Consider the following 24,223-nt stretch of genomic DNA (forward strand, 5'->3'; position numbering starts at 1 on the left):
GGCTCAGCTATGATTCTCACTCCAGAGTCTGATGGGAAGTACTTGTCCAGAGCTGGGTTGATTACACTGGTGATCTCTTCAAATTTAAGCTTTGTATCTTCAGATCCAGGAAAGCCACCACCAATATCAAGCAGATACATGCTGAAACCAACTTCTGTTCCCATGTCAAACACACAGCGGGCATCTGACACTGCCTGCACGAAGGTCTCGGGGTCAGTACATCCACTGCCCACATGGAAGCTGACACCAATGACATCAATATTTAGCTCTTTTGCCCGTTCCAAGAGAAGCCTGCTGGTTTTGAGTGTGGCACCAAACTTAACACTGAGGTGGCAAACGGCTTTGGAATCATCAGTGGCAATCCACAGAACCAACTTTGCCTCTGGATGTGCTCTGGCGACTTTCATCAATTCAATTTCACTGTCAAAAGTCATCATCTGGCAGCATACTTGATTTGAGAGATTTGTTTACAAGGATTTGCATAGATAATCCTCTCTGGAGGCACCCCAAGCCCCTGTACCAACTGTATTTCAGTCTTGCTTGCACAGTCAAATCCTGTCCCAATGGCAGCTAGGGTGCTCACTATGGCTCTGCTATCATTTCATTTGAGTGTATAAAAGGGAGTAACGCGGGGAAGAGCTTTTAGCCACCTCCGATGCTTCTTTAGAACGTCTCCGAGGTCCGCAACATAGAACGCATCCTTATCGTCAGAGGAAGAGACTTCATTGATTTGTTGGTCCAGAATGTCCTTAGCAGTAAAGCCTTCATCAAGGATGTGGCAGTCAAACTCGTCCTTAGTAAAGCTGCTCATGGTTCTCGATGTGCCTACAGAAAACCTGGAGATGGAATTAAATTATCGCCAGCTCCTCACAAGGCCGACTTATCCAAGAACTCTAAATGCTGTCTCCTTGGAGTGGTGGAAACACTCACAGCACGGTGGTGCGGCTGGCCGGACCCATGCGCAGCCAAACCCCGAGGAGCGAGGAGCGTCGGTCCAGTCAGCCGCCTTGTCGAGCCCGCCGCAGACAGATGGCACCGAGCTGCTGGCTGAGGGCAGCCGGCAGCGGCTGCAGGGACCGACCAATATCCTTCTTCATAGCAGACTAAACCCAGGAAGTGAGAAGACATGGAGCCGTTATTTTTTTACATTTGTGTGTGAGTGCTGCATGTGCGCGGGTATCCATGGAGGCCAGAGGAGGCCTTCAAGAGCTGGAACTTCAGGAGCTCTGTGAGCTGCGTGGCGCGGGTGCTGGGAACACACTCAGGTTCCCTGGAAGCGCAGGGCGTGACCTAACTGCTCAGCCTTCTCTCAAGGACTGGGCATGAAATGTTTTAAAAGGGATGTTTTGAAAGTAGGTTGTTTTGGTTTTTTTTTATTGACAAGGACAGACTCATTATCTGTTAAATGATAACTGAATTCTATTTTCTAGCGGATATTAATCCAGAAGAGAATATCTAGTGACCAGCTATAGGACTTTAGATGAGTCTCCTGAGAGCTCTATTATTAGTCAGAGTTCTCTAGAGGAACAGAACTAATAGAATTTTTTAACATACACACACACACACACACACACACACACACATATATATATATATATACCCAGTGGTTTACAGTTTGTGGTCCAGCTAGTTCAACAACAGCAGAAAGTCTGAGAATGCAGCAGTTGTTCAGTCCAGAGTCTGGATGTCTCAGCTGCTCTTCAGCATACACTGGAATGCTGAAGAAGGAGGCCTAATGGCAGTGAAGGAACACCTCCGCAGCAGGGCACTGCGCTTGCTGTGAAAACAAGGGTGAGCGGGTACACAGGTTTTAGTTAACTGGATCCTTTGAGGTTGGAGCTGCCATGAGAAGGTGTAGCTCTTCCAACCTCAAAGGATCCAGTTAACTAAAACCCGTGTACCCAGCTGTTTGGTTTGTTGCTGCTGTTGTTGTTGTTGATTCTAAATGTAGTCAAGTTGACAAACAAGAATAGCCATCACAGTACCCCTGCCCTGGGATCCCTGCTTGCTTGGTTTGAGACACAGACACACCTGTAAAATGTCAGCTCTCTAGGGGAAAGGCCTCATACGGTGGTCCACTGCTCCATCCCTGGAATAGCGCCTGCCACACTGCATGGGCATATCAGATGTTGAATGAACTTTTTAAGTGTATGATCAGCATGAAGTTAACAAATAGGAAACATTTTGAGATCTTCATGGAGTAAAATGATGCGTCAAATTAGAACCAGGTGACTCGGCTCAAAGGGCAAAGGCAGACGCTTATTTGAAGCTTGCCTGTGCCACTTGACCAGGAGAACTGTGGTGATGTGCAGAGAACTGAGGGGCATCTCAATATGGCTTTTTAAAGTGACATCTGACACAGAAGTACAGCTTTGAATAAGTACAAAAGAGAATTGCCCAAACACACTCTTAGATCAACAGACCTGAAGTCCCATTTTTAAACTCAGAGAAAGAGAGAGAGAGAATCTGAGACAGGAGCACAACAAAAGAAATAAAGTGTCCCAGAGCCTGTTGCTCAGATCCATACCCAGGGGGTTCCATGCAGGGTAAGGTGGAAGAGTCCCAGGATATTCTATTAGTGCAAACACCAGCAATCCTAGTCACTGCTACCCACAACCCTTATGGTTTCACAGCCTAGGAGGATAAGAGCTTGAAATCTACACAGCATCCTGGCTCTGGGAAAAGAGTTCATCTCACCTCCTAGCAAGCACTCGGGTGCTGCAGCCAGGAGCCACTGTGGGAAGGACCCATTGAGTTCGAATTACTTGAGATGTCAGAAACTGTGGTGTGCTCCTGTTCCTGTGGCCCCACAAACATTCCCCTGGTCAGAGTGTAGCTGCCCTACAAGCTAGACTTGCCCCGGTGGAGTGACTCTTACTGCCCCATGAAGAAGGACCAATTATAAAGAGCGGTGATATAGAGGAAAGTGCCAGGTGCCACTCTCAAAACTGGAGCTGGGAGAGCCTGCTCTTGATCCAGAGGTATGAAGTCAACCTCCAATGGCTTAACACAGATGCCAAGGATGGGGCCCTGCTCTCCAGCACCTTGCACAGGGAGCCTGTTGCCAAAAAGATGGAGGCAGAACTCTGAGTTTCCATTACTCCTTTGCCAGCACAGGCATTCTGGGTGGCCTGGAGCAATACCAAGGTGATTTCTGCTGGTGTCCCACCCCTGAGGCACAGTCTTAGAAGGTCTGAAGAGAAACTGCCAGATGTTGGCTGCTTTTGCTCTGGTTCACTCCTGGGAGCACCTCAGCTGAGAGGAATGTTCCCCAGTTCCAGCTGTGGCCCACTCCTACCTGATGGCTGGCAGGTACTACAAGCAGAAGACTGGAAGAGAGCACACAGCTGCGTTGGGGGTTGGGGGGATGCATGGAGCCAGATTTCTACTCTTGGACCAGCATGCCCATGATAGCAGAAGGGAAGAGCAGCTCTGATCTTGCTGCCACCACACCCACGCATATCCCTCACACTGATCACTGCAAAACTTTGTCTGATCACATAACTGCTGACAAAACCAAGTGTGAATGCCACCAACGGGTGCTATGACTCCTGCCCTTGCCTCCCCTAGAAAGCACCTAGATCTGTACCAAGCCTAATCAGAGAGCAAGTACCACAGGACACTCACCTCTCCTGGGAATCTCGTCTCTTCTGGCCCCTGCAGGCACCAGACAGGCATGGGTACACAGACATACATAGAGGCTAAGCAGCCACACAGATAAAAGGAAAACTTAAAAATACATATCCAATAAAGTGATAGCAAAACACTTCCCTCATATTAGAAAAGGCATGGACATCCAAGTATTGATCTTTAAAGCCCCAAAGAGGTATACATGCCCAGAAAAGATCTTCACCATAACAGATTATGATCAAACCATCAAAAGCAGAGGACAGCCAAGTGGTGGTGGTGCATGACTTTCACCCTAGCACTCAGGAGGCAGAAGCAGGCAGATCTTTGTGAGTTCAAGGCCAGCCTGTTTCTACAGAGCTAGTTCCAGTATAGCCAGAGCTGTTGCACAGAGAAACTCTCTCTCAAAACATAACACAGCAACAACAGAATCAAAGGACTTGTAAATCTGTAAGAAAGAGCACTGAGTCACATTTAAAGTAACTCCATTAGACACATAACACTGGTTTTAGTAGCAGAAATTGTACAGGTCCAGGAGGACACTTTGTTGTTGTTTTTAAATATTATTTATTTATTTTTATTTATATGAGTACACTGTAGCTGTCTTCAGACACACACACCAGAAGAGAGCATCAGATCCCATTATAGATGGTTGTGAGCCACCACGTGGTTGCTGGGAATTGAACTCAGGACCTCTTGAAGAGCAATCAGTGTTCTTAACCACTGAGCCACCTCTCCAGCCCAGGAGGACACATTTTAAGTATAAGAGAAAATAATTATGAACCAACATTACTACACCCAGCAAGGCTATCTTGTTACCAGAGTAACAAGGGATGAGCCTAGACCATAACAGCTCTAACAAGATGGCTTGCCACCCATCCTCAATATGTCAATTAACCAAACAAATAATAATGGAAAGCATAGATCATAAATGTATTCAATGTGGAAACACTGGGAAGAGAAACAAATAGAGAGATCTGGGGACACACACCCAGTCTGTCTTCAGGTACTGGTATGAGGTGTAAGTTTAAGTAACTAAGCAGTCTTGATCAAAGTGTGGTCCCATGCTCCGTCAAAGTATGGATGTCTCAGCAGCTCCAAGTTTTGTTGCACAGGTTGTCAGAATTCTACAAAATCTCTTCCTCAGAGACAAGTTCCCTCTGTCTGGCAGGCACAAAAGCTTCAACCATCTCTGCCCTGTCACTAGTTCCGGAGGAAACCCCAGTGCCCTGGGCTCCACTGTCCTAACTGCCATAAGGAAGGGCACGAGGGTCTCTCCTTAGACCATCTTCTCTCCTGCCAGGAGGGTTACGGCCATCCTTCAGCATCCAAAGAAAAGAAAGACATTCTAAGATAAGTAAACAGTAAGGGAATTCATGGCCATAGCCAAGCATCACCATAAAAGATGGTTAGGAAGGACCTGTGCCCAGAAGTGGAAGGAAGACAACTACCATCACAACAGCAGGTGAGAAGTAGATTCCAAGGAAAGCAGAAACACTTAAGTGTGGCAGGGACAGGCTGGCAGGCTAGGAGCTGTGTCTGTGTGGTGTACTGAAGGAAGAGAGTCGAGACAAAAAGAAGAGACTCTTCCAAAATAAAAAAAAAAAAAAAAAAAAAGAACAAAAAAGAGAGGAAGGGCAGCTCAAAGGTATAAAGAAAGAAAAGCTCCCCACCCCACCCCACCACACCACACCCTACCCCCACCCCACCCAGAGGCAGGGCTCCACGGTGCAGGCAGAGGGAAGCAGAGGCCTCATCCTGAAGGTAAGCCTGGAGAGTCTGGTGAAAACAGACTGGCAGTCCTACCCACGGGATGAAGTCTTGCAAGCCCCAAAGCCTGCTGGGGTTTTGGTGACCTGTCCAGAAGAACAGTTTGGCAGTACAGCAAACCCAATTTTATTCCTCCCCCTGGCTTAAAAGTACTGTGAACAGTCACCATCTTGGGAGGGACCCTACAATGGGCTACTCTGGGGACCAGAGAACAAGGAACGATCATAAGTCAAAGAACATGAATTCAGTCTGTAACAGCCCTGACCCTCAGTGAGCATGAAAAGGAAATATTTGCCTAATAATACATGACAGAGTATCAATATTCAGAATATAATTCAAAAACCCTACAACAACATAATCCAACTGAAAAATGGGCAAAGGCAAAGGGGCTGCATGGAAGCAGCCAAACAACTCAGGCTACTGTCAAGGCTATTGGTTGCTCTCTACAATTGAGATGAGGCCCTATTGCTGAAGACAGCACCTACATAGCTCAGTGAATGTGGAGAAGTGGAGTTGGTGCCTAAGTAGAGCCTTTACCCCTTCTAAATAATGTTCACGGTACTAGTAGGTACTCTGGACATTACCAGAAGAAAAAAATAACCACCAACCCAGTTACAAACCCCACAGTCTACAGTGGTGTCCTGCCTGCAGGACACGCTGGTACACCAGTGGCACAAAGGTCGTGGGGGTAACCAACTACTCTCTGCTTGGATTTAAGACCCACCCCTCGAGATGGAATCCATGCCTGACACTGCTCAGGTGCCAAGAACCTGATACTAGATAAACCATGAACCTAGGAAAAAAAAAATACTATTGTTCTGCTAAAGGAACATAGACAAAAACTCCTAGTGACATTCTGCTATGCCCACAGATCAGCGTTCTGCTATATTCATAGATCAGTTTTTGCTCAGCCATCATCAGATAACCTCCTCCTATTAGCTGGGGACTAACATAGAGACCTACAACTGGACAGAGTACTGAGAATGAGAGACTTTGGACTGCCCAGTCCTAAATGAGATGTTTTCATCAACCCCCTCCCCTCGAGGATCATGGATCTACGCAGAGGAGGAGGTGGAAAGATCATAAGAGCCAGAGATGGAGAACACCAAAGAAACAGCGTCAAGTCCAGGTTCACACAGACAACATTCAAAATGTATTCAGAATGGCAGGGAGATGTTAAGACCTTGATACATCTGGATGAGTGGAAGGCAGTGAAAATGTTTAGCTCAGGGAAAGCCAAGAAAATAAAAGCTAAGTTCATGGCCGCAGAGAAGTTAGGTGTGTACCATTCAGTGGCTTCTCGGTTTTTGGGGTGGTGATGGTTTTGGTTTGTTTGTTTGCTTATTTGTTTGTTTGTTTTGACCACTGAAATCTAATACACATAAGTATTTAATTAAATAATTTACTGAACAATCAAGACGATGTGGAGCGTACTGATGTTATATTTTGGTTGTTTTGCTTTGCTTTTTCTTGAGATAGGATCTCATGTAGCACAGGATGGCCTCAAGCTCACCATACAGCTAATAATGATCTTGATCTCCTCGTCTCATCTCCCCAGCTCCACTCCTCAGTGCGGGGGGTGGGTAAGGTGTGTGCCTCCCTGACCAGCATATTCAGTGCTGGAGATACCGAGAAACCTACACACTAAGCAAGGACTCTACCAACTTACACTAACTCCCCAGCCTCAAGACAAATGTTTCATGAAGACTTGACAACTTGTAATAAACAAGGATATTTCCTATTCTGTTCCCATTGTACTCTGCTTCTCTCTTCTTTTTTAAATTGTTTAATAACTCTGGATTTGGCCTGAACACACACACACACACACACCAAAAGCCACAACAAAACAAAACAAAAAAATGCTACTCTGTAATGTGCTAAAGAAATAAATTAAAAGCCTGTGGATGAGCATTTTAAGAAAATGTGCTGAGCTTATCATAAACAGCAGCTAAGTCACATCGATGCTCAAGCTGTAATGGGCACACCAGTGTCTCCCACGACTACAGGTGATATGAGTATCCTATAAGGACCACAGATGTAGTTAAATGGATTCAGGCATTAATTAAATGGCTGAAATAGAGGAACATTACAGCGCCCTCCCCCCAGATCTGAAGCTCCACTATAAGTTACATTTTTACAAGAGAATAGTGCTTTATCTCTCATTTCCTGAGGATTTCAGCATGCTCTGATCTATGGGAGAAAGGGAACAGCAAAATAGAAGACAGGGAAAAGAGAAAGGAAGCTATGGGAAGCAGAAATTAGGGTTTCTCTTTCATCCACGCAAACATAAGCTGGATTCAGCCAGAGTCCATGATTTCTGGGTGTCCCATGTGAGTAAATGAGAGGAGGGAAGATGGCAAATCACTGTGAGTCTACAATCCACTCTGATGGCTTCTGGAAGGATCAGAGCAGAGCTGGCACTGCTTAGGACCTAATGAGTGACATAGCTCTCCACAGGCCTTGGTCAACTCTTTTTGACAGGTATACATATTGCAACAATCTTCAAGGGCAGCTCCTGGGACAGCCTCCTAACTCCCTTTGAAGATACTACCAAGAAAGTTAAAGAAGTAAGAACCAAAACCCAAATAAGGAGAGGATGATTGAAGGAAAACTTGCACTAATGAGCCCATAAGGATCACGTGACAGATGAAAGCTGTCATTAGACTGCTGGCCACCAGTGTAAGCCACTGCTCCTGTGGGTTCACTGCCAGTCCGCAGCATGCTCATGACACCAGATACTTGTTAAAATCCTCAAAGCTGTGTTCCTAACCAAACACTAACACATCAGCAAAACCCCAGGGGCTGCCCTCTGAGGGAAACCAACTCCAGTCGTGACCTTGTCAGAGTTTCCTAAAAGCAGAAGTTCACACTGAGGTAAATGATCCATCAAACCACCAAGCGTCCTCTGGATGCTTTGCACCAAAATCACCTTCCTTCCAAGGCCTCCAAGAGAAAGGATGCTGTGGACTAGAATGCAGGGCCATTGCTTCTCATCAACTGAGCAAGTCAAAAGTCACCCTCAGCTAGAAACTCCCCACCTAAGTTAGAATGTGCCTTCAAGCAATACTGCAGGCACAAATGCCATCAGCATTTCATAGAAAGCCTTTGGATTTGCATACTGAGTAAGTTCATTTCTTTAATAAAATGGAAAATTAGAAGCTTCTCTGGACCATCCCCACATTCTAGATCTCTGAGCTGTTGCTGGACTCGTTCCTCCATTGCTGTGGACTATGCCACAAGCTCTCCAATTGGGGCAGGATGCTGTGTTTTGGAAGGCTGAGTGCAGAGAGTAAGCGGAAACCAGACTTGAACTTGGCAAGTCCGTGAAGACAGAGTCTTGGAAACAGAAGAACCGAGGTTGACATAATTCAGGTGGGTTGGAATGCAAAGCATGCTGGGACCTTGGGAATATATTGCAGCTGGAGTGAGATGAAGACAAAGCAGCCCAGGTCCCGGCTGTGGACACACGCGTGCTCTGGGGCCTGTTTTCCAGGGCCGCACTAGTGAACTGAGCACATCAGGTCAAGCATGTCCACACTGGCTTCAGCCAGGCGTCAGCAATAGGTGATGACAACTCAGGTTGGGGCCAAAAGGGTACAGTTACATCCCGGCAGCACTTCTATTTCCAGTGAACAGAACAAGCTAGCTTGTTAGATGAAATATAACAAAGATTCTAAATGTACAACTGAGCCAACAGGGAAGAAAAAAATTCTAAAATCAAGAACAGGAAAATTCTAGAATCAAGAACATGGAAATAGAAAATAATATAAATAAATATTGCACTGAGAGTAATATTTGGGCCATCTAGAAGGCGTCTGTTGGTAGAGGTAATGAAGAAGATAAGGAGGTACTTTGTTTTGTTTTGTGTTTGTGTTTTGAAGCAAAGACAAAAGTGTAATGTCTAAGAAAGGGTATAAATATTGGTTTGGGATTCAAACATGCATATTACTAAGCACAAGTAATGTTAAGTTGTAACAGGCCCCCTACCTTAACACAACTGACACCGCAATCGATGTACCACAGGCCTTGAAATTCAGTATGTAGACATGAGCACCACCCGCCAAGAAGAAGAACAAAGGCGTAATCAATCAAAGGCCATCCTCCTGGGAAAGTCTATATGTAAATGCACTGACCTTGCTTTTTGGCTTCTACAATCCGCTTCTGGCTAACTGTTCTTGATAACTAAGGTATGTTAACCAAAAATGTGGGGTTTTGTGCTTAAAAGTCCACCTAAGTGAGACAAGCTCAAGGTGGCACTTGGATTCTAAACATTCAATGTCATTGACGGAGAGCTAATAAAGGCTTTCTATTGACTTCAACCCAATGTCCTAATCTTTTCTCAACAAAGTCATGTAAGTTCAAAAGAAAAACCATTTGAGCATATCAACAGTTGCATAAAAAATATTGACAAAATCCAACACTACACACTCATGATATTTAATTTAAAAAAAAAAAAAGTGAGGCGCTGGGTGTGGTGGCGCACGCCTTTAATCCCAGCACTTGGGAGGCAGAGGCAGGCGAATTTCTGAGTTCGAGGCCAGCCTGGTCTACAGAGTGAGTTCCAGGNAGCCTGGTCTACAGAGTGAGTTCCAGGGCAGCCAGGGCTACACAGAGAAACCCTGTCTCGAAAAACCAAAAAAAAAAAAAAAAAAAAAAAAAAGTGAGGCTGGAGAAACGGCTTAGTAGTTAAGAGCACTATTCACTTAGGTAAAGAACTTGGACTTGAGTCTCAGCACCCAAAGGGTGGCTCACAGCCATCCACAGCTCTGGTTCCAAGGAATCTGATGCCTTCTTCTTCCATGGGTACCAAGCATCATATCTGGTCTACATAGATACTAAATCTAAAAACAACTTTTAAGGCACTCTGAAAACTAGGAATGAAGAGGAACTTCCTCAACTTGGAAAAGAACATCTACAGAAACTTATAGCAAATACCACACATCGTGGAGAGAACTCACAGCATTCTCACTAAGATCAGGATGTCTCCCTAGCCATCGAGTTTTTTAGGATTATGTTAAAAATCCAGGTTAATACAATAGAACAAGTAAGTACTATAAAAAGTATAAGGAATGGGGAAGAAGTAATAACAACCCCCTTTGTTTATAGGTAACTATGTTAGTTAGGGCTACTAGCGCTATGATGAAACATCGTGACCAAAAGCATGTTGGGGAGGAAAGGGTTTATTTGACTCATTCTATATCATAGTCCATCACTGAAGGACATCAGGCCAGGAACTCAATCCAGGCTGGAACCTGGAGGCAGGAGCTGATGCAAAGGCCATAGAGGGGTGCTGCTCAATGGTTTACTCATCGTGGCTTGCTCAGCCTACTCTCTTCTACAACCCAGGACCCCATGGCCCCACCCACAGTGGGCTGAGCCCTTTCCCCACCAGTCACTAATTAAGAAACTGCCTTACAGCCAGTTCTTATGGAGGCATTTCCTCACTAGAGGTTACCCCATTTCAAATAATTCTAGCTTGAATCAAATTCACATAAAACTAGCCAGCACGTAACATAACTATTCATGTAAAAAATCCAAAATAATTTTTAAAAAACTTCTGAAAATAACAAGTGACACATAAGTTAAAGGATAAAAAGCTAATATGGTTAATATGCAAAAGTCATTTTTGCCAGGCAGTGGTGGTGCACGCCTTTAATCCCAGCACTTGGGAGGCAAAGGCAGGTGGATTTTTGAGTTTGAGGCCAGCCTGGTCTACAAAGTGAGTTCCAGGACAGCCAGGGCTATACAGAGAAACCCTGTCTCGAAAAAACAAAACAAAACAAAACAAAAAAGTCAACTTCCCCCCTAAATATATATCAGCAATGAAAACACAAAAATTAAAAATTAAAAAAACTAGGAGGCAGAGACAGGCAGATTTCTGAGTTTGAGGCCAGCCTGATTTATAGAGTGAGTTCCAGGACAGAATCCTTGTCTTGAAAAAAAAAGTTAAAAACCATATCACCAGGTATATTAGTTTCCCCATAAATGAATAGCTATATCAAATCTGATAAAGTTTATACATGATCTATATGAGGAAAACTAACCTTGATGAAAGATACTAAGAACTAATAAGTGTTGAGACATTTCCTGCTCTTGATATGAGTATTTGCTCATTATTGTCAGGTGTCAGTTCTTCCCAGCCTGCTCTACAAAGTCCATGAAATCCCAATCTAAATCTCAGGAAGAGGTTTTGCAGATTTTGGCAAACTCACTCAAAAGTTTGAATGGAGGGCTGGTGCGATGGCTCTGTAAGTAATGGAATTGCTACCAAACATGGCAACCTGAGTTTGAGTCCCCGGACCCATGTGATAGAAAGACCAACTGGTTCCTACAAGTTGTCCTCTGACCTCAGTGCACACAAATACACATACACACCCAAAATGAAATTTCTGAGTTCATATGGAAAGTCAAAAGACCAAATAGCCAACTCTATACCAAAAGAAATGAAAGAAATCAGAGGATTGCCACTCTCCAATTTGAAAACCTGCTATTGAGTTGCTGAGGTCAGTACCAAATGTGAAATGAATACAAACCATTTCAGTACTGGAAACAATTAAGTGCACTGTGGTAGGTGGTGACATTGCTGGTCAAACATGTTTCCTGATACAACAGCTAACCATCCAACCTGTACCGACTGACTTTAATAACCACACAGTCACAGTCACAGTCACAATTGGTCGACAGCTGTACACTTGGGCTTTTTGATACTGCAGGGCACAAGGCACAAGACAGACTATGGCAGCTGTGTTATCTAAAAACAGATGTATTTCTAGCCTGCAGTCCAGCAACTGCCTGAGACAACTTACCCCTGTCCAAGGATACTACTGTTAACATACTTGCGGACGGCAAGCAAAAGCCACCCCTGACTCCAGAGACTGCTGAAAAGCTGGCCAGTGGTCTGAACCTTGTCACGCAGGAGGCCTGGAGAATGGAGCTGTCAAAGCCCTATTGGCTATTCTCTATCTTCCTGAACAAAGAAGAGCTTCAGATGAGTTAAACAAAGCTCTTTGCAAGTCAGTGTGAGGAGGGTTAGTCTGGTACCCCCTTACCCCCTCCCCTGCTTACTTTCAGGCACACATCACAATCTTCATTTCTCCTACACTGATAACAACACAGTGGAAATTCTGTGCATTGATAATGGGAGATGCTGGGAATGCATTTCAGGTTCTGTTTCAGACAAGCAATAAATGGAGCAAAGATAGTCTTTTCAACAAGTAATCCTGAAAATGAATATCAACATCATGGAGACAAAGATCTTAAGTGTACAGCAGAAGTCAGTGTAGATAGAAAACTATGACATTCTAAGAAGACAACACAGGATAAAATTAAGTAACCCTGGAAACAATGAGAATGTTATGGATACAACATTAAAGGCACAATCCATAAAAGAAATAGTTGTCAAGTTAGATATCAATAAAATAATAAAACTTAAAACTTTTGCTCTAGGAAAGTCAACATCAAGGGAATGAATGAGAATACAAGCCAAAGAATAGGAAAAAATATGAGCAAGATCCATATCACAAAGAACTGCTATTCACAAAATATGAAGCACTCTTAAAGCCTTACAAGAAAATGAACACAAGGTCTAGACGGGCATCATGCTACAGAAGATACTCAGACTCAAATGAGCATATTGACAAACGTCCACTGTCTTCTGACAGTGTTGAAATTCACATGGGAGCATCGATGAAACATGTCTATTAAGAGCCAAAACTCTAGGGCTGGAGGGATGGCTCAGTGGTTAAGTACACTGACTGCTTTTCCAGAGGTCTTGAGTTCAACTCCCAGCAACCACATGATGGCTCACAATCATCTGTAATAAGATCTGATGCCCTCTTCTGGTGTGTCCGAAGACAGCTATAGTGTACTCAAATACATTAAATAAATAAATAAATAAATAAATTTAGAGGGGGGAAAAAAAGAGGTAAAATCCAAAGCACTGACATCAAATACTGATGAGGATATGGAACAAGAGCTCATGTTCGGTGCTGATGCACCTGCAGAAGCATCCAGCCAGAAGGAAGATGTCGTAATTAGTTATTAAATTAAACAAAGTCAGCCCGTGGTAATGGTGCACACCTTTGATCCCAGCACTCAGGAGGCAGAGGCAAATAGATCTCTGAGTTTAAGAACAGCCTTGTCTATCAAAAGGATAGACCATCCAGAGACTGCCCCACCTGGGGATCCATCACATAATCAGCCACCAAACCCAGACACTATTGCATATGCCAGCAAGATTTTGCTGACAAACCCTGATATAGCTGTCTCTTGTGAGGCTATGCCAATACCTGGCAAATACAGAAGTGGATGCTCACAGTCATCAATTGGATGGAACACAGGGCCTCCAATGAAGGAGCTAGAGAAAGTACCCAAGGAGCTGAAGGGGTCTGCAACCCTATAGATTGAACAACAATATGAACTAACCAGTAACCCCAGAGCTCATGTCTCTAGCTGCATATGTAGCAGAAGATGGCCTAGTAGGCCATCACTGGAAAGAGAGGCCCCTTGGTATTGCAAACTTTATATGCCCCAGTACAGGGGAATGCCAGGGCAAAGAAGTGGGAGTGGGTGGGTAGGGGAGCAGGGCAGGGGGAGGTTATAAGGGACTTTCGGGATAGCATTTGAAATGTAAATGAAGAAAATATCTAATAAAAATTGAAAACAAACAAACAAACAAAAAAGCACCCACCTGTAAGTAAAGAGCTTATGATAGCCACTTTCTGCAATCAATCAACCAATCAATCAATCAATAAAGAAAAGAAAAGAAAAGAAAAGAAAAGAAAAGAAAAGAAAAGAACAGCCTTGTCTATACACAAAATTCCAGGATAGCCAGGGCTACACACCAAGAAACCCTGTCTCAAAAACAAAACAAAACAAAACAAAACAAAACAAAACAAAACAAAACAAAAGAATACTTAATGCTATGGCAGAGGACCTGGATTCAGCTCCTAGCACTACATGGCAATTCACAGCCATTTGTAACTTCAGGACCAGGGAGATCTGTCACCCTCTTCTGGCCTCCATGGGCACTAGGCCCACACAGTACATATACATCCACCATGTAGGCAAACACACACACACACACAAAGAAGGCCTAAATCTCTGTTAAAATTTAAAGAATTTCACATGGGCCATCCATCAGCCATGCTCCCTAGTATTTACCAAAAGGAATTGAAAACGTACATCCTCAAAAGCCTGCATAAGGAGAAATAGGGCAGCTTTACTCAAAACTACACCAAATTGGAAGCAACCATGATGTCCTTCTATTCAAGAATGGACAAATTGGGCAATTAGGATAATGTGTTATTATTTAGCACAAACAAAAGAAGTATCAAGACATGCCGAACCCCAAAGGTACACTAAGTGGGAAAAGCCATCTGGATACCTACATTATGATCCCAACTACGTAACTTTCTTGAAAGATAAAAGAACTAAGAGACACCAAAAAAAAAAAAAAAAAAAAAAAAAAAAAAAAAAAAAAAAAAAAAAAACAAACAGTAAACCAGTAAAACAGTTACCACAGCTTTGCAATGGCAATGGCGGCTAGTAGTGTTCAGAGGAGGAAAGGTTGTGTAACCAACACATAAAACACTTTCAGGGCTGTGAAACCATTCTGCAGGACATTACAACAGTTGACACATACCACTGTACACTGGTAAAAACACCTAGCATGTGTCCCACTAAGAGTGGGCGCCGAGGTAAACTGTGGGGTTTGGGTAATAAGCTTGTCAATAGAGACTCAAGACTCCTCACAAATCCAGCACTATGCTGTGGGGTGTTGACAATGAGGAAGGTATGAGGAATTCTCTGCACTCTCAAATTTGTCATGCAGCTCCAAGCACTCTAAAAGACACTCATTAAATTTAAAAGCAAAGCGGTCAGCACAATCACATCAATGACCTCAATAAGCAAAGGAAGCCAGAGTCCAAAGTGTGGGACTCCATGGACAGTCTCGAGCTTACAAGGGTTCAACTGGGTATCTCTTTTAACTTTACAAAGACATAAACGTGATTCCGTAGAAATAATACTTCAAGTTTTGAGACTTAATCCCTTTCTGGGCTAGGGGCATGCAGCTTCTGTCTGGGGAAGCTCACCTCCCACCACCTCCACCCCACCTGTCATCAACCATCACAAGACAAGTGGGCAGGGCACGCACTGCCATGGGAGGGTGTTAAGCTGGTTAATAGAGAAATTTGCCCTATGATGCTTTCAAAGTACACTGTACCATGGGTGCATTAAGATGGAACCTCGTAAGTCAAGGGGGCTCTGTATTATGTGGGAGGGTGACTGATGAGGAAGAGGAAATTTGGAGTACAGAGAAACTTCCTGTATTTTTATGATAACATAAATGTACACATTTTGTTCCGATTCATTAAGTTATGTATTTAATATGGGTACATTTTATTATAAATAAACTATACCTCAACATAGTTGGTCACAAACAGCTGTGGTTTATGCTGTTAAGGTATGACGGTTATCTATGGGAATATTCTATATGGGGTAGTAACTGCTGTAAGTACTTTTAGACATCTCAATACAGAGGGATAGCTCAGGACTTTTGCAGTATAAAAGCCAATCATAAGGGCCCAAGGTCATTATTTGGTTTGGTGGGCTTGGCAGGTGGGGGCAACACACAGGATGGCATCCAGGGCCTAGCACATGCTGGGAAGGCCCTTTACAGCTACAAGTAGCCTAACTGGTTGTTGTTGTTTTGTTTTGTTTTGTTTCTGTTTTTTGCTTTCTCAAGACAGATACGCATTATGTAGCCCTGGCTGTCCTAGAATTAACTATGTAGACTAGGCTGGCCTCAAACTTACAGAAATCCACCTGCCTCAGCTCCTGAGTGCTAGAATTAAAGGTGTGCGCCACTACACCAAGCTCTCTAACTTCTCAAAGACAGTAGTGGGCAGGCAGATTCTCCCCGATGTATAAGATCTTCAGTAGAACAATAAATATTAGTATTTCCAAGGATGCAGGAAATAGAAAATATAATCTGTTTTTCAGCAGCTGATGAAAAGACAAAATAAATAAATATGAAGATTTGGAAAAAATATACATTTGTCATGTTGCATAATTTAACAACTATTACCAGTGGAGCAGCTAATGACTTTGACAGCACATCAGCAAAAAGTGATTATCAAATATTTAATAAAATTCATAAAATATTCGGTATTGTATTCTGTACAATAAAGGACCAGTATATAGGATATTTGTTGAAACCTAGCCATCACTTTTATTAGCATAAGATTTCAATTAAATGGATGTGATTGGGATAAAGTGTTAGAATAGATCATGGGTAAAGGATTGGTGATGAATTCTGAGAACACATCTTGGACCATTTCAAGTGAATGTTTAGAATTGGTACCCTTAACTTGTGAGACGGCTCTAAAATGTCTTCCTGTGTGTCTATCAACACCTCTTTGACTGGTTTTCTTTGTTATGATGCTTTTCAACAAAAATATATCAACAGGTTAGCTACATTATGTCCTCTAACTAGTGCTGACACTGATTCAACACAGACTAAGCAGATAAAGCAAGCCAGTTGGTCACAATAAAGACTTTGAAAATGAACACGCTAATACAAAGTGTTTATAAAATATGTGTACATAGAACAGTAAATATAGAGTTTAAGGACCAGAAAGACATCACAGTAGACTAAAACTGCTAGCCAAGCAAACCTGCAGAGGCCAGGTCAATTCTCAGCACATTACAGATGCAATGTTCCACATCTGTAGTCCCACATCCCTATTCTAAGATGAGAAGTGGAGACAGGAGACTCACACAGAAGCTCGTGAGGCAGCTAGCCTGGAACACGCATGCAGCGCAGAAGCAGAGATAACCTGAGACCCTGATGAAACAAGAAAAAGGAGAGAACCCACTACCATCTAACCAACTGCCCTCTGACCTCCACACACTCACCATGATGTGCATCACGTGTGTGTGTGTGTGTGTGTGCACGTGTGCTCACTACACCACCAGAGTGGGAGGTGCCACTCTAGTCAACAAATGTTACTGGGAAAACTGGATTATCCACAAGCTACAGGCTGAAACTGGAGCTCTGTCCCACATTGCACACACACACACACACAATCTTAAAATGGATTAAAGATCTAGCTACTGGGACTGGAAACTAAAACGCCTGGGAGAAACCTAGGGTATAATCCTGACCACACAGGTCTTAGTGGCCATTTCTCAGCTAAACAACAGAAGGACACACGACCAAGGCAAAGCCAGGGCTGGGCCCACGGTTCCGAGGTGGAGCGCTCACCTCACACACCCAAGGCTGTGGGGTCAAGTCTCAGTGCCAAAAAACAGGCAAGCATTCTGCTTACATTTATTAAGCACTCATTTTTTTTTAATGTACAGATCAGTTGGACTGATTGTAGAAAAATGGTCTTATGTTTTATTTGCCATTTTGTTCTTTCATAAAATAATTTGTATTACATTTAAGAATGATTGTGTTTTAGATCTAGTTTAGCTGTATTTATGGTTGGAATTTTAAGTGAGTCCTGCCAGTTTGAAGCCTTCTTTGGAGCGTACTGTGCAGAGGCCATGGTGGCACCTTTCCCTACCCTTCTCTCAGGGAAGTCACCTTTAATCCGGAGCATTTGCTGTTTGCTGTTCCTTGACAATGAGAGAAGAATGCTAAAGTGTGGTTAAGAAAAGTCCGCCAACCAGTCCCGGAGTTTGGACTGTGCTGCCACCCTGTGGCCATTTTATCTACAAATTCAAATGAGAAGATCCATCTTTTGCTCCTCCCACCCCTCTTTGAGATAAGGTCTTGTGTAGCCCAGGTTGGCCTAGAACTGCCTACATAAGCAATGATAATCCAGAACTCCTCCTGATCCTCTTGCCTTTGTGTTCCTAGTGCTGGGCTCACAGGCCTGGACCACCATGCCCAGCATCCTGGCTTTTCTGTCTTCTTTTCCTTTCTGCTCACCCTCTCCTTTCTCTCTCTTCCATCAAACTACCTGGCAAGCTCCAGAAAGCCTCCTGAGTCCTCTGCCTTTCTTCACCTCAGGCTTGCTTTTTAAATCCAAGTCCCGTTTCCCCAGTGACTTACTATGTAGGTTTGAGCATTGAGAGGTTATACCAAACTGCAACACAAAATAGAGTATGTAATTCATTAAATACGATGTACTCTAATAAAAGTTAATAACAGGAGCGATAAAATATAAATTACTCTGTCACCCAAAAAGAGCACCAGAGGTCCTGAGTTCAATTCCCAGCAACCACATGGTGGCTCACAACCATCCGTAATGAGATCTGATGCCCTCTTCTGATGTGTCCAAAGACAGTGACAGTGCACTCATTATAAGGAAAATAAATCTTTAAAAACACAACAGAAATATTATGAAACAGGGAGGTGGACTGAGACAGAAGCTTCTCCCTCCTGCTAAGCATCCACCAGCAAAGTTCTTCTTCAGAACTATGGGCAGAGCTTTCTTTTGCTGCTGCTGGTGGCGGTGTTTGTTTCCTTTGGACAAATAAACTTCAGGGCTATCGTTAGAATCCACATAAAAGCCAGATGCAGCAGCGCAAGCATCCGTATCCAGCATGTCCTCCGAGACATCGGAGGCAGAGGCAGGGGAATCACAGAAAGCTCTAAGGCCAGCAAACCCAGAGATGGTGGCAGTAAACACTGAAGTCCTTTCTCAAGCAAGGCAGGCCACACCCAAGGCTGTCCTCTGAAGATGCAAGGACACCTGAATACTCACTAAAGTCTGGGAAGCGAGAGGAAAGGAGTGTAGTGAGGAGACTGGCAAGGTACAGGGTCCGGTCCGACGAGATAAAAGGACAACCTCTAACATTCCACAGTTAATTGTGTGCTGCAAAAGCATGTGAAGACTTCAAATGTTCCCAACACCAAGAAATAATAGATATCTGAAGTGATAGTGTGATGGTTTATATATGTTTGGCCCAGGGAGTGGCACTATTAGGAGATGTAGCCTTGTTGGAATAGGTGTGTCATTGTGGGCATGGGCTTTGATACCCTAGTCCTAGCTGCCTGGAAGTCAGTATTCTGATAGCAGCCTTCAGATGAAGATGTAGAACTCTCAGCTCCTCCTGCGCCATGCCTGCCTGGATGCTGCCATACTCCCACCTTGATGATACTAGACTGAACCTCTGAACCTCTAAGCCAGCCCCAATTAAATGTTGTCCTTATATAAGAGTTGCCTTGGTCATGGTGTCTGTTCACAGCAGTAAAACCCTAACTAAGATGGTTATACCAGTTAGCCTAATCATTACACATAAGTATCTTCCATTGTTATGTGATAATTAGAAATTTAATATACATTTTAAATATCATTGAGCTTCCTAAAACCACCCAACTACACAAGTGGATGATATTACAGGTGCATGTTTGCTGCTGCTTCTGGTTTAACATTCTTTAGGACATGATTTAGTGAGTATCTAAGCCACCACTGAAGTTGCATGCCACACACAGGATGACCAACAAGTCTGTGGGGCTTGTTTCCTCCTTTTCCTGCTTGACTAGACCTATGGCATGTCAAGTCCTTTTTTTATTATATAATATCTCAAGAGCTTATAAAACTACCACATTTTTTTAGATTTACTAAAAAAAATAGATAAGCTCTTACTAGCCCTGGCTAGCCTAGAACTCAATACAAAGCTCGCCTCAAACTCACAGAGATCTGCCAAACTTTATTCTGTTCCCTAACTACTAGGAATAAAGGCATATACCTCACACACACACACACAACTTCATATATAATACTGTATAGTGGAGTATCACTGTTAGAACTAAGCAGAAGATGAGCTATGAGAATCAACTTTCAGTCACGTGTAAATTCTGAGAGGAGATGTTCTGGACACAACAGCAAAACCAAGAAGGGCGTGATTCAGGCAAAAGGTAGGAAGGGTGAGACCCTGAGAAACACAGAGCCCAAGAGAACACAGCCAGCCTCCAGGGAGCCCCGTGGCTGGGAGAGGACTGCTGACGACGGCCACCAGAGTCTGACAGCGGAAGCACAACACGGAAGTAACACCAAAACCAGCAGACAGGAGGTGCTTCTGGGAGCCCGTTCTCCCTGCGGAATCAGAGCTTATGCTTAAAAGCTGTTCCTAGTAACTAATAGACTACACAGCGAGTCCGCACTTACTCATTCAAGTAGCCTGAGGAAGAACAAGAGATCACAACGAGCAGTGTCCTGAGTCTGAGAACGGGGAGCAGGAAGATGAGGCCAGTGAGAGAGTGAGAAAGGATGAAAAGAGAAAGGCAGGGCTGCACCAAAAGCAACGCATGTCTTCACCTGAAGGGAGCCATGCATACAGGTAGCATGGGTTCCCCAGGGAACTTCTGAGAGGAAGGAAAGAGCTGTCACTTCCCATGACTTGTGTTTAGACAGAGTCAAACACTCCCTCTGGGGCTGGGAAGATGGCTCAGCAGTTACAAGCACGTTTGCTCTTGCACAGGACCTGGGTCCAGTTCCCACCACCCAGGTGGTGGCTCGCCACCGTTTGTAACTCCAGCTCCAGGAGCTCAGACATACTCTTCTAGTTTCCTCGGGTGCTGCATTCATATACAAATAAGGAGGGCAAAACTCTCATATAAAATAAATCTTTTCTTAAAATGTTACCAAAAATAAATAAATAGATAGATAGATAGATAGATAGATAAAGGTCCCTTTGTGGACTTAGGGTCTGATGGTCCAAACTTGCTCTCCTTCATCTCTAGCTGAAGCCACTTCAGCTCAGTGTCACAGAAAGGCAGATCTCCCTGGCTACTGCACAGACAAGAGAGTCCCAAACCTTATCCACACACTAAGCCTGGATTCTAGTCTACATGTGAAAGAGATGCTGAGAAGACGACCTGAGGTTTTATTCTTACAGTCACAAGGGGAAAAATACTCAACGCATGTACTTAACCAGATATCACCCTTTTATCCGGGCTGGAATAAGTATGCAGACATGTATATTTTCATCTTTGGAACAGGTGGTTTGATATGCAAATAAAGTAATAAGTGTCAGAGCCGTATCCTAGCAGTAGCTACTTTTCAAACGTTGCCATGGCACCAATTCAACAGTGTTCTTAGAGGCAGCCACACCTCAGCAAGGACTAACCTGGACCAGAAAAAATTAAAAGAACTAATAGAAACAGAAAAGGAGTCCTGCTGTGGTATCAGAGACGAGTCTTGATGGCATAGGTGCCCTCTGAATCTACATGAAGCAAGGCATGGGACTTTAAGAAGACAAAGAACATGGACCAGTGCCTCTAACACCTGCAGTGTGAGCCAAGCCTGGAGACAAAGATGGTAATTATAAACCGCTAACAGTTGTTTTTAGCTCTGAGCAGATTGCACACGGATTGGGAAGGGCAAACTCCACTCTCCAACTACTCCAGCGCGAACTGTGCCTTAGCAGCACTCCCCGCTGAAGCAGGAGCAGTCTGTCCTCGTTGTGTGTGCGTTTGTGTTAAACGGAGGAAGTGTGTCCTCCCTCAGCCAGGCCAGGGCCACTCACCACTGTCTATGAAAGATGTCCTTCAGCAAGCTGGGCTCCCCACATCTCTCATGCTTACTACCGACAAATCTGCTTGCTCTTCAGAGGGCAACATATATGTACCAAATACAGGCAAAAATGATGGGGGCAGGGAGGGGGGGCAGTAGTGACACAAGTAGCCAGGGACACAAGCCAGAACCCACTTGGCTTGTGAGCCAGTGCAGGCTGCTGAGGTAGCCCTGAGACACCTGGATAGGTGACTGACCATAGAAATAATCGACATAAAACTAAGCAATAACGAATTCATACAATAAACCCTGAGTTCTATAAAAGCTTAAAGGGAGTGGTGCTCTCTCCCTCAGAGCAGGCTGGCGAAAGGACAGCCCAGGAAGACTAGAAAAAGAGAAAGCTCCAGTATAGAACCTCAGATAGTTGTCACAGAAAAGGCATTAAGAAAAATGGGACTCCAGGGCACCCTCGTTTATACCAAGGCCATTGGTCATAAAGATCACTTTTCAGACAGTCACGCGCCGTGTCTGCCTAAGGCTGGAACCCAGGCAGGAGAGGGGAGAAATAAGGATATTTTGGGAAAGCAAAGAGGTTCACATTGCTGCCTTTATTGTAAAAGACTAAGGACCTCATGATTTCCTCATGGCAGTTACAGGTCACATATGCTTAGTTCCACACATCAGCTTAAAAAATAATAACAAAGGCAGAAAAGGCCCTCACGGTACTTTCCCTATCTTCTGTGGAACAAAACACTGATACATAAAGGAGAAAACCTCACCTGTACCAGTTGGTCTTCCGATTGCTGGGGGGCATCACTGTTCCATCACTGTTCCAAGTGCGTGTGTTGAGCATGTGTGCCCATGTGTGTACCTGTTCATACTGTGTGAGCACGTGGTGGAGTGTGTCTGCATCTGTGCGTACAGGAACATGGAGGCCCGAGGCTGACCTCTACTGTCTTTCTCCACTGCTCTCCACCTTTGTTTTCTGAGACAGGCTCTCTCACAGAACCCGGAGCCTGCCATTTTCGCTAGTCTGGCAGGCCATCTTGCCCAGGATTCTCTTGTCTCCCTTGAGCTCCAGGATTACAAATAGGCTGCCCTGCTTTTATGTTGGTTCTGGAGAGCCAAACCCCCCGTCCTCTCCTTTGCACAGCAAGGCCTTCTCTCTCTCTCTCTCTCTCTCTCTCTCTCTCTCTCTCTCTCTCNCNCACACACACACACACACACACACACACACACACACACCCTGTGCCATGCCATCTCTCTGGGCCCCTGCTAGTCTTTCTGGCGCATTTGTTACACACACAACATCATCTTACAAGCCTTCCTTTTTTTCACTTGTATTGTGGCACAGCGTTTTTCTCTGGTAAACTGGAACTATAACTGGGAGTCGAGAGCTTGGTGTCGCTCAGCAGTGAGCCACACGAAAGGCACAATACTTAAGGGTACAAAATTAGGCTTAGGCGTGACAAGCTTTGACAGCAGACTGATGAGTTTGGCCGAGGAGGTTCAGGGAGGACTTACAAGCAAGATTTTCAGGAAATAGTCTTATGTTCCAAGACATTTGTCCCTCACCAAGGGCTCGAACCAGCTTCCCAGAGCAAAGCAATTCTAAGGACTAGGAAGCCTTGAAGGGATTCAGTTACATCAGGGAATGTAGTCCTAAGGAGGAAGCTGAGGCAAACACTCAATCCTTGGGTTAAAGCAACTTCAGAGATGAACAAAGACCTACAACGTAGGCCAGCTGTGACACATATCTTTAATCCCCACACTCAGGAGGCAGAGGCAGGCAGACCTCTGCAAGTTCAAAGCCAGCCTGGTGTATATGGCAGGGGCCAGGCCAGGCCAGCAAGGAACTACATAGTGAGAGCTGATTAAAACAACAAAAACTACAGTCTAAAGCCATGTGCCAGAGCTGCCCCAAGGCTGCTAGCCACTGGATAATGGGGGCATAAACAAAGCCATAGCCCACCCTGGGCCACACTGAAGCTTTTAAACATTTGCCACCCAGGACACAATTCCCGAAGGAAATTCACAGGTTCCATCTGATCAAACAGGGTCTGAGCTTATTTGAACTTCAAAGCCAGACTGCTGAAGAAATAGCTCAGTGGGTAAAGTGCCTGCTGGATCCCCAAAACTTATGTGTGAATTCACGGAGGTGGCCGGGCAGTGGTGGCACAGCACTTGGGAGGCAGAGGCAGGTGGATTTCAGAATTCGAGGCCAGCCTGGTCTACAGACTGAGTTACAGGACAGCTAGGGCTACACAGAGAAACCCTGTCTCAGAGAACCAAACAAGCAAGCAAGAAAAAAAGAAAAAGAAAGAAAAATATGCAAAGTCAATCTTTGCCCTCCA

General features: G+C 44.3%; 2 protein-coding genes and 1 pseudogene across 6 annotated transcripts in view; 1 reads left to right on the forward strand and 2 right to left on the reverse strand.

Moving 5' to 3' along the window:
* The window catches only part of LOC110296246, a 7,218-nt pseudogene extending 6,284 nt beyond the window's left edge, over positions 1-934 (reverse strand). Inside the window, exon 1 of the transcript XR_002378164.1 lies at positions 4-934. The product of XR_002378164.1 is annotated as an ornithine decarboxylase pseudogene (transcript). The remainder of the gene's footprint in view (positions 1-3) is intronic.
* Rgl1 (ral guanine nucleotide dissociation stimulator like 1) overlaps positions 1-24,223 on the reverse strand; it is a 247,822-nt gene that overhangs the window by 208,302 nt on the left and 15,297 nt on the right. The window lies entirely within an intron of this gene.
* The window catches only part of Apobec4 (apolipoprotein B mRNA editing enzyme catalytic polypeptide like 4), a 6,752-nt gene continuing 3,983 nt past the window's right edge, over positions 21,455-24,223 (forward strand). The window contains exon 1 of the mRNA XM_021176246.1: positions 21,455-21,674. The gene's annotated coding sequence lies outside the window, so the exon portion shown is untranslated. The remainder of the gene's footprint in view (positions 21,675-24,223) is intronic.

The sequence above is a fragment of the Mus caroli genome, chromosome 1 (genome assembly GCF_900094665.2).
Source record: "Mus caroli chromosome 1, CAROLI_EIJ_v1.1, whole genome shotgun sequence".
NCBI lineage: Eukaryota > Metazoa > Chordata > Mammalia > Rodentia > Muridae > Mus > Mus caroli.